We start from the raw sequence: 8,618 nt of genomic DNA, 5'->3' as shown, positions 1-8,618 counted from the left end.
ATTCATTTCCCTCCCACGTGGGCGCCTGCCCGAGCCCCCTCTTCCCCCGCCGCCGTCTCGGGCTCTAGCGCCAAACTTCCTCGCTGGCCCCCCAAACACCGCAGCCGATCCGGGTGGGAAGGCGCCTGGCCCGGCTCGGACAGTGGCGAGGTGAGCGGCATCAATAGAAAGACCCTTCGGGGAGGCGCAGCGGGCGGCTAATACGTTCCAGACGGGGCTTGACTTTCCCGCGGCTGCTTTGCTGCCTCCTCCACGTTCTGGGGGCTTTTAACAAGTGAGACTTGGAGGTTGTTTTAATAAGGGCGGAGGATGGGGACAGGGAGGCGGGAGGGAGCTTGGGGGTGGGGGGCTGGGGGAGGAGAACTGCCCATTCAGAAGTAGCTTGGGTCTAGCCCCGGTTCAAAGGAGTGAATCCAATTAGCCTAATTGCAAACGTTTGCAGAGACACGCAATCCACATATGTTGCCCCCACCTGATTCCCTGGTCGGGGACCGCCCTTGGGAAGGGAGAGTCCTGCTGCGAACATCCCTCCAGCCGCCTTCCCGTGCGGGGTGCCTAGCTGTACTTGGAAGGGAATGGCTTCCTCGGGCTTAGGAATCCATGTGCTCTCCTGGAGCTGAATTAACTACTGTTTCTTGATGTAGCTAGCGTCCAGGATTGCCTCATACACTCACTTTCTCTCAATACTTGCACTACGAAATCGCCTGCCGAGCATGACCGACTTGTGCAGATGTGGTTTCTAAAAACTCAGCAATAGTCCATATTGTTCAAAGAGTCTGCAATGCTCCTCTGAGTTTTGCCCAAGAAACTTCGTACTGGTCTTTCTCTGTCTCTCTCTCTGTCTACATGTATTGTAAGCTTGCAGCTAACCATGCAAATAGATTATAGTTAATTGCAATGCTTCCATCGGCTTCCAAAGTCACAGTGCCCTGTAGGTATTAGTAGCTCTGTTACAGGAGATCGTTATCTTTATGTCCTTTTGCTACTTCATTATAACTTCCCAGAGCAGCAGAGCAGTGACTCTCTGGATTCCCCACTCATGCATCTGACGAAGGGGGTGTTTGCCCACGAAAGTTAATGCTCCGAAATATCTGTTAGTCTATAAAGTGTCACAGGACTTCTTGTTTGTAGGTAGAGACTAACAGGGCTGCCTCCCCCTCTGATACTTTCCTGGGGAAGATATTAAAAAGGACCACCAGGTGGCACTGTTTAGGAACGAATAAGAACTAAGATCCGCACGCTGAGTGGAGAGTCACCACTTTGTTAAAAGAGCTGCTGGGCGCCTGGGTGTACATAAATACACACAGTGTAACAGATTCTGGTGTACAAGTAGCAGCTGTGTCTTTGGAGGGCAAAGAGCATTTTGATTTTTATCTTCTGCCATGTTGTTTTGTTTAGTCTTAATAAGGTACTTCCTGCGGTCCACATAGTTTTAAGTCGACAGACCCAGTTCGGCAACACAGTTGTGACTCTTAGGCCAGTCCGAACTTAGACTGAAAAATTGATTTAAGAGGTGCAATTCCAGCTACAGCAATTACATAGCTGGACTTGGCGTATCCTAGGTTGATTTTTCTGGCTGTCCATACAACTGGAGGTCAACAGGAGCTCTCCTGTTAAACTCCTTTCCTTCTCAGGACAATGAGGAGAACCAGGGCCAACTGTAGAACTTTGGCCCATCTCCAGCTTGATGTGCTACATCAGATCCCTGAAGACTGACCTGAAGGAGTTGATCTGCTGGTAAGTGGAGTCATACCCTTCACTGAGTTGATATCACATGGTTCATATTTGCTAATGTGGAGGGTCTGCCCCACGAAAACTCATCACCTAATAAATTGTTGGTCTTTAAAGTGCTACATGACTGTTGGTTTGTTTGTTAGGATATAGACTAATATGGCTACCTCTCTATCACTGTTCAATGAAGGGAGGGATAGCTCACTGGTTTGTGCATTGGCCTGCTAAACCCGGGGTTGTGAGCTTAATTCTTGAGGGGAGCATTTAGAGATCTGGGGCAAATAGATTAAAAAGAGGGGATGGTGCTCAGCCCTGCCAGGAGGGTAGGGGTCTGCACTTAATGACCTTCCAGTTCTATGGGATGTGTATCTCCATATATTTATTTAACATGGGGGAGAAACAACAAAACATGGGCTAATTATGCTAGGAAACTAATGATACTGTGTGACTCAGCATACTCTTGCTCCCCTGGCTATGAAGCCAAATATGAGCCACTTCAGCACCAGCAAGGAGTATTAAAACTACAGGATCAGCAGGTGCAGAAGGAGGGTTGAATGGGCCCTTGGGCATTTGAAGGGCTGCTGGTTGTGTTTGCTTGCAAGATTGGATCACGATGACAAAAATAGCCAATGGTTATGGCGGCTGCTGTATTCTGCCAGTCAGTGAAGCTAAGGGGGAAAAGCTTTTACCAAGTTGTGGGGCAGAGGTGGTGCAGTTATCTGCTGAATTTGATGGTTCGCTGAGCTCTACCTACAGCCATTTAGCTCAGAGAGGCTTTGAAAGACCATTTTCATAATGAGCCAGAACAGCGTATGTTGCATTAGTGTGCTTTACCTGACCTTTCTCTTTTGTGGCCCAGAATGAATCAGGAAGTGACTGCTGTGGAGCGGGGGTATAACATTGTCAAAGTAACCATTAATATGGTTTGTGAATGTTGTTATGGGTGTTGTGACACAGCCAAGTGACAGGAAACCAACTGCTGTCAGACCTGCTTGTCACCAGCCAGCATACGTGTTGATGTAATAAAGCTGAACTATGTTCCAAAAATATATAATTGTCTATAACTTGTGCCAGGCAATTAAACCCCTTAGCATGTAATACAATGTAATCAATTAGGGGAAAAGAACAGTCATTTCTATTCCAGATACACATACACCAACCATGGTTTCACAGGTCAGTGTGCGTGCCAAGCTGTTTTCTTTACTCCCTCCAGGAGGACTGGTGTGGGTCGTGAACAGAAGCCTGATTCCACAAGGATGTTGAAGGGGTATAAGGAAGTTCTGATGTTGCATTCTCTGTGGGCTGCAGAGGGAAGAGAACACAGGACTGTTGAATGTGCAGGTCCACCACTTTCTGCAACATCTCTGCTTGCTGTCTGAGTCTTGCAAGCATCTCTAGCTGCACATCCCTCCTCTTTTCTTGTACCTTTCTCCTCTCCATTCCGTCCTAGTGTGTGCTGTCTGCAAGGGTGACCTGGCCCTGGGCTTGTTCTCTGATATAGCTCTGGCTTACAGGATCTCCTGGACGTGTCACCCCGAGTCATCCTTCTCCTCCTCGTCTGGGGGAGGACCCTGAAGTGTGCAATGGCAGCAGCTGCATCTACAACACACAGAGGTAAGGTTATCAATGTATTCGTGGTAGAAACTGAAACTTCAGGTGCCAAGCGCACTCCCCTTGGTCTGCAGAAGTTATGAGCACTATATTCTCACCTGTGCTTAGGACTGACCAAGCGTGGTGCCAGTCACAGCACCAGCCAAGGTGAGTATGGGCGTCTGGAGGCTTGGGACATGAGGAGGGAATAGCTTGCTTGCATGAGTCTAGATGCATAAAGAAAGGGAACTAAATGCTGGTCCCATTTCCCATGGGAAGTGGAGATTTTAGCTGATATCTCACTCCAGGGGGTAATAGACGCGTGTCTGCTGCTGGTGTGCTAGTGCTGAGATGGGGGCCTAGCTCCTTGCCCCTGGAAGGGGCAAGGCCGAGAGAGGAAGGGGTGGGACTGAGGGCAGTCAGCTCTCAGCACCACCCAGGCCACAGTGCTGCCACCACTCCCCACTCCCTCACAGCCACATGCAGCCAGAGCAGTCCTGCCACAGCACTTCAAAGTGTTGTAAGCGCTGGCCACTGCCAATGTAGCAGCAGGAGTGGCCAGAGCTCCAGGTTCCTTTGAAATGCCTGGCTGCAGGGCAACTGCCCCTGTCAGCAGGCCTGGAGGTGCATGAAAAAGCAGAGAGTGGCTGTGCCTCTCTTGGCTGTTTCAGTGCCTCTTCCAGCGCAGGTAAAAATGAGCAAAGCAACACTGCGGGTTCCAGCCCTGTAATAGCAAAGTGAAGATGACACTTACCAAAGGTTTCTTCTGCATCAGGCGTGCCTGTGCTTGACTGTTGGGATAGGCTAGAGAGCAGCGGAATCATGTCCTGGCTTGCTTCACAGCTGGTCCTGTAGTTGTTTGTCCCACATACTCCTCCTTTTCCTCATCCCCTTCTTCCTCTTCACTGTTCATGTGGGGCCTGTGACCCCAAAGTTTGAAAGGGGATTTGGAAGGGACATCTTTGCTGGGGGATGACTTTCAGTTATTTGTAAAAGCAACAGGTCTGCATCGCTGTGCCAGATTAATAGTTGGCCTCTGCTCATAGGTGGCAGGTGAAAGCCCATCTACAGAAATCAAGCCATACCTGTGAGGTCCTGCCCCTTCTGCCCTTAGAGGCCCTGCCTCTTCTGCAACCTTGTTCCCTTCCCCCATTGTAGAGCCAAGACACACCTGATCCTAGCACACTGGGGCAGCTGGGTAGCTGGGATGCCCTGCCACAGTCCCATCCCTCCTGGGCAGCTGGGGAGTGTAGCCAATTTTGAGAAGTCCGTGTTCCCTCTAGTTTTTTTCCACCCATGAGTGGAATAAATTTTGTTGTGTGTGCCAAGGCCTATGGGGATGTGCACCACCAATAGAAGCATGCTGCCAACTCTGGGCAGCTGTGCATGATCTGCTAATCAGCAGGGTGGCACCTTAATTCCTCCTGGGCATCTGTCCAACTGCTCAGCTTACAGGCAACACCGTTCTCTTGCCTTCTGGCTGTGCCTGCTACAGCTCCTCGGCTTTCACACAGCACTGCATCTAGCCCCTATGTAACCCTTCTGCCCCATGCCCTGAGCAACCTGCTCATAGATGTCAATGTTTCTATGGCTGGATCAGTGCTGAGTTTGCACAGCATCTTCTCCCCCGAGAACCAGAAGATCCAACCTCTCTTGTCCACTCCAGGCAGAAGTTTGTCTGCAGTGTGCAGCTAGCTAGGCAGTTAAATTCAACAATGGAAAGCTGCCAGAATTTGTGGGCTTTAAAGAGGATGCGGTGGCTGGGCTTCCTGTCTACTGCGCCCTGGGAAGCAGAGTTCACGATGATTAGAGAGGTTGTTGGGGGGGGGGGGGGGTTGCGAGACAGCTTCTGGAGGCCTACCACATTGGGTGCAAGTAATGCAGTGTTTGCATGGTCACTACATCAACCTCATTACATCGACTTTGACTCTATGCTGCTTAGGAAGGTAGTGTTATTCAGTCAGCATAGAGGGGCACCACAGCAGCTGATTGACTTGTGTTGTCATATCCACGTAGACCAGATTTATAATTTCTGTCATTGCTCTGTCACAGAAAACCTGAATGTTAGAAGAACGAGTCAGAAGAGGTGGTTATATGGGTAATGCTGGTAGCGTGGACAGGCTAGGGAGGCTCTGTTAGGTTTTGCCAAAACTATATGTAATCCAACACCTACATGCAGTTAACTGTCCCATGTAGTGGAACATAGACCACCTCCCAGAGAGAGAATAGGTGTCCTCTACAGCCTAGGCTGAGACCCCCGGCCTCTAACTCAAGCTGTAGCAGCACCTGCACTGAGGTCTCAAGTTCTAATCTGCTTGTGGGTAGTTATGTACACATTAATTGTGTTGTGATCAAGTTGCATGAATCAGCAAGACCTAAAACATGATTTCTTGACATCAGCTGTTCTCTATCAAGGGAAAGAAGGGAACCAGTCATAACACAGCTTGGCTACACTCATATTTGAATATGGCTACACTTGCAATCTTGAGATATCCATTGAGGAAAAAGTGCTAGCTGGCTTCACCTTCTACTTCCTGATCCTGCAAACATGTCCAGGGCAGGTGACTTTAAAGACACAATGTAATGCTCTTAAATGTTTTGAGAATGATTTTTTTCATAGCTATATTTCCTCTTTTGAATGGTTACTTCTCCATGTTGAAATTTGAAATGGTTGAAATCTGTTTTTGATCTAATTCTTTCAGATGCATTTGCAGACATTATATGTATGTGATCCATTACTATAAATAATTCTAAACTAAATATTGGGCCCAGTCCCATGTTCTCTGTGCATCCTAATGTACTACAAGAATGGTGGCCCAATCATGTAAAAAGCCATGCCCTGTATACTACCAGCAGAAACAATGGTTCTTAAAATAAACTGAAGCTTTGTAATTGGGCCTGATTACCCTCTCATTTATTGTGGTGTCAGCTCATGATAATGTTGCACCAGGCAAAATAATGGAAAGGACTTATATGGGATTCAATTACTAGAGAATTAAAGGATGGGAATCTAATGAATGACAATCAACACAGCCTGGTTTCATTTGCTGATGAGATAATGAGTTTGTCAATACACTTTATTACCGTAGAAATTAGTTATCTAAATGCCCTGGAGGACCTGAGCTTTAGACTTTTGTAAGGCTTGTCTGAATCACATTCAGATTAAAAAATTAGCACAACGATCTAAATAAAGCACATGTTGAATGCATTAAGAATTGGCTAACTGACAGATCTCCAAAAGTAGTTGTCAGTGGCGAATCATCAGCAAATTGCGGTGTTTGTAGGAGGGCTCCATAGGGATTGGTTCTAGGTTGGATGCTATTCAATATTTTTATGAATGATCAGGAAGTATATATAAAATCACTGCTGACAAAATTTGTGGATGCCACAAAGTTTAACAGAGTGATGAATAATGATGAGAATGGGGCATACATACCTGGAGGATGTGGATCATTTGGTAAACTGGGACAGTTCCAACAAACTGTATTTTAGTCCATCCAAATGCAAGGCTGTATCTTCAGAAGTGGGAGAAGGACTGTACCCTGGAAAGCAGTGACCCTGGAAAGAATTTAGTAGATACACCACATGAGCTCTCGGGCTGGGTGTATACTGCTGAAGAAGATTGACCCTCTCAGGGTCAGTCTTCTGGGGCTTTGTTTTGCACATGCATGAAACAGTACTTTCTGGGATTTAAGTTGACCCCAATGCTCCTTGCGAACAGTGAGGATTAAGGAAGGTTGGCAGGAGAAATACCCCCATTGACCTTCTTCTTGTAGACAGACACTGAAGTTGACCACTGATAAATCAATCTTGGCTATGCAATGGGCGTAGGTAAGATTGCATATCGGTGTGGTCAACTTCTATGTCTAGTATAGATTTAGTCTCAGTGTGATACTGTGGCATTAGAATTGAATGTCATTTGGGTACATAAACAGGGAGCAGTGACAAGGAGTAGAGAGATAATTTTACCTCTCTCTATGGCATTGCTGAGGCTAATACTCAAGCAGTGTTTTCTGTTCTGTGTTCCACATTTTAAAAAGAATGGAGAAAAATTGGAGAAGGTTCAGAGAAGAGATACAGAAGTGACTTGATGTGTAAAAGTCTCTTATAATCAGGCTACATCTACACAGCCATGTTATTTTGAAATAATCCATTCTGGAATAGCTATTCCAAAATAGCTTATTTTGAAATAACACAGCTACACACAAGGATGTAGTTTGAAATAGCACCCAGCTATTTCAAATTAGCATTTTTGAGTCCATAGCACTATTCTGAAATAATGCCATTAGAGCCCATTATGGCTTATTTCAAAATAGTGCTATTCCATGTCTTAATAGCACCTATTTTGAAATAGGTGTTATTCCTTGTGGAATGAGTTTTACCAAATCCAAATAACGAACATGCTCTTCTGATTTTACTTCAAAATAGCATGTGCATCATTTGGATGCTGCCAAAGTTATTTCAAAATAACAGCTGTTATTTCAAGGTAACTTTGCCATGTGGACACTCCTTAAAGAGCTATATCTGTTAATTTACCCAAAAGGCAATGACACAGTGACTCAATTGTGTTACATACATACTTTCACAGGGAGAAAATAAACTGGGATCCAAGGGGTCCTTCATGTTCAGAGAAAAACATAACAAAAAATAATGCCTGCAGCTTAAAACCAGACAAACGCACGGTAGGAATAAGGTACAGGCTGAATCTCTCTAATCTGGAACTCTCTTGTCCAGCAACATCCATAATCCATCTTGATTTTAGTTAGCTGGATGACCACTTATCATGGCTGTTGCCAAGTTTCCTGCAGCACCAAAACGTTTATTTACAGCCACCAGTCCTGGCTCTCAATGTTCTGTGCTGTTATTTATCCCTAAATTATCCTTAAATGTCTTCTAAGAACCCAATAGCAGTGGAAGTGTTGGTAATGTGTAGACAATATTGACCTTCCGTGGTCCGGCAAATTCTTTCAGCACTGGTGAAGTGCCAAAGGTGTCAGAGAGAGGTTCAACCTGTATACATTTTTAGCAGGGTACATGCTTAACTATTAGAGTAAACTACCAAAATATATTGGGGCAGTTCTCCATCTCTTTCAAGTGTTCAAGACTTGATCAAGACTGAAGGCTGTTCTGGAGGTATGCTTTGGCTAAACACAATTTGTTGGGTTCACCTTAGAAAAGAGGAGACTAAGGAGGGGATAGGGTAGGATAGAGGTCTATAAAATCATGTTTGGTATGGAAATAGTGAAGAAGAAAGAGTTATTTGTTTCCATAACATAAGTTCTAGGGGTTACCAAATA

The 8,618-nt window shown here is 45.9% G+C and overlaps 1 long non-coding RNA gene across 1 annotated transcript; it reads left to right on the top strand.

The window, feature by feature from the left end:
* Positions 1-40: 40 nt before the first annotated feature.
* LOC142008442 (uncharacterized) lies at positions 41-6,187 on the top strand. Its single transcript, XR_012644147.1, has 5 exons — positions 41-150; positions 1,635-1,737; positions 2,945-2,998; positions 3,246-3,345; positions 5,722-6,187. It is a non-coding gene; the product is annotated as an uncharacterized LOC142008442 (long non-coding RNA).
* Positions 6,188-8,618: the final 2,431 nt, after the last annotated feature.

The sequence above is a fragment of the Carettochelys insculpta genome, chromosome 2 (assembly GCF_033958435.1).
Source record: "Carettochelys insculpta isolate YL-2023 chromosome 2, ASM3395843v1, whole genome shotgun sequence".
Taxonomy (NCBI): domain Eukaryota; kingdom Metazoa; phylum Chordata; order Testudines; family Carettochelyidae; genus Carettochelys; species Carettochelys insculpta.
The sequence above is the reverse complement of the archived record's forward strand: the minus strand, read 5'-3'. Positions and strand labels throughout refer to the sequence as shown.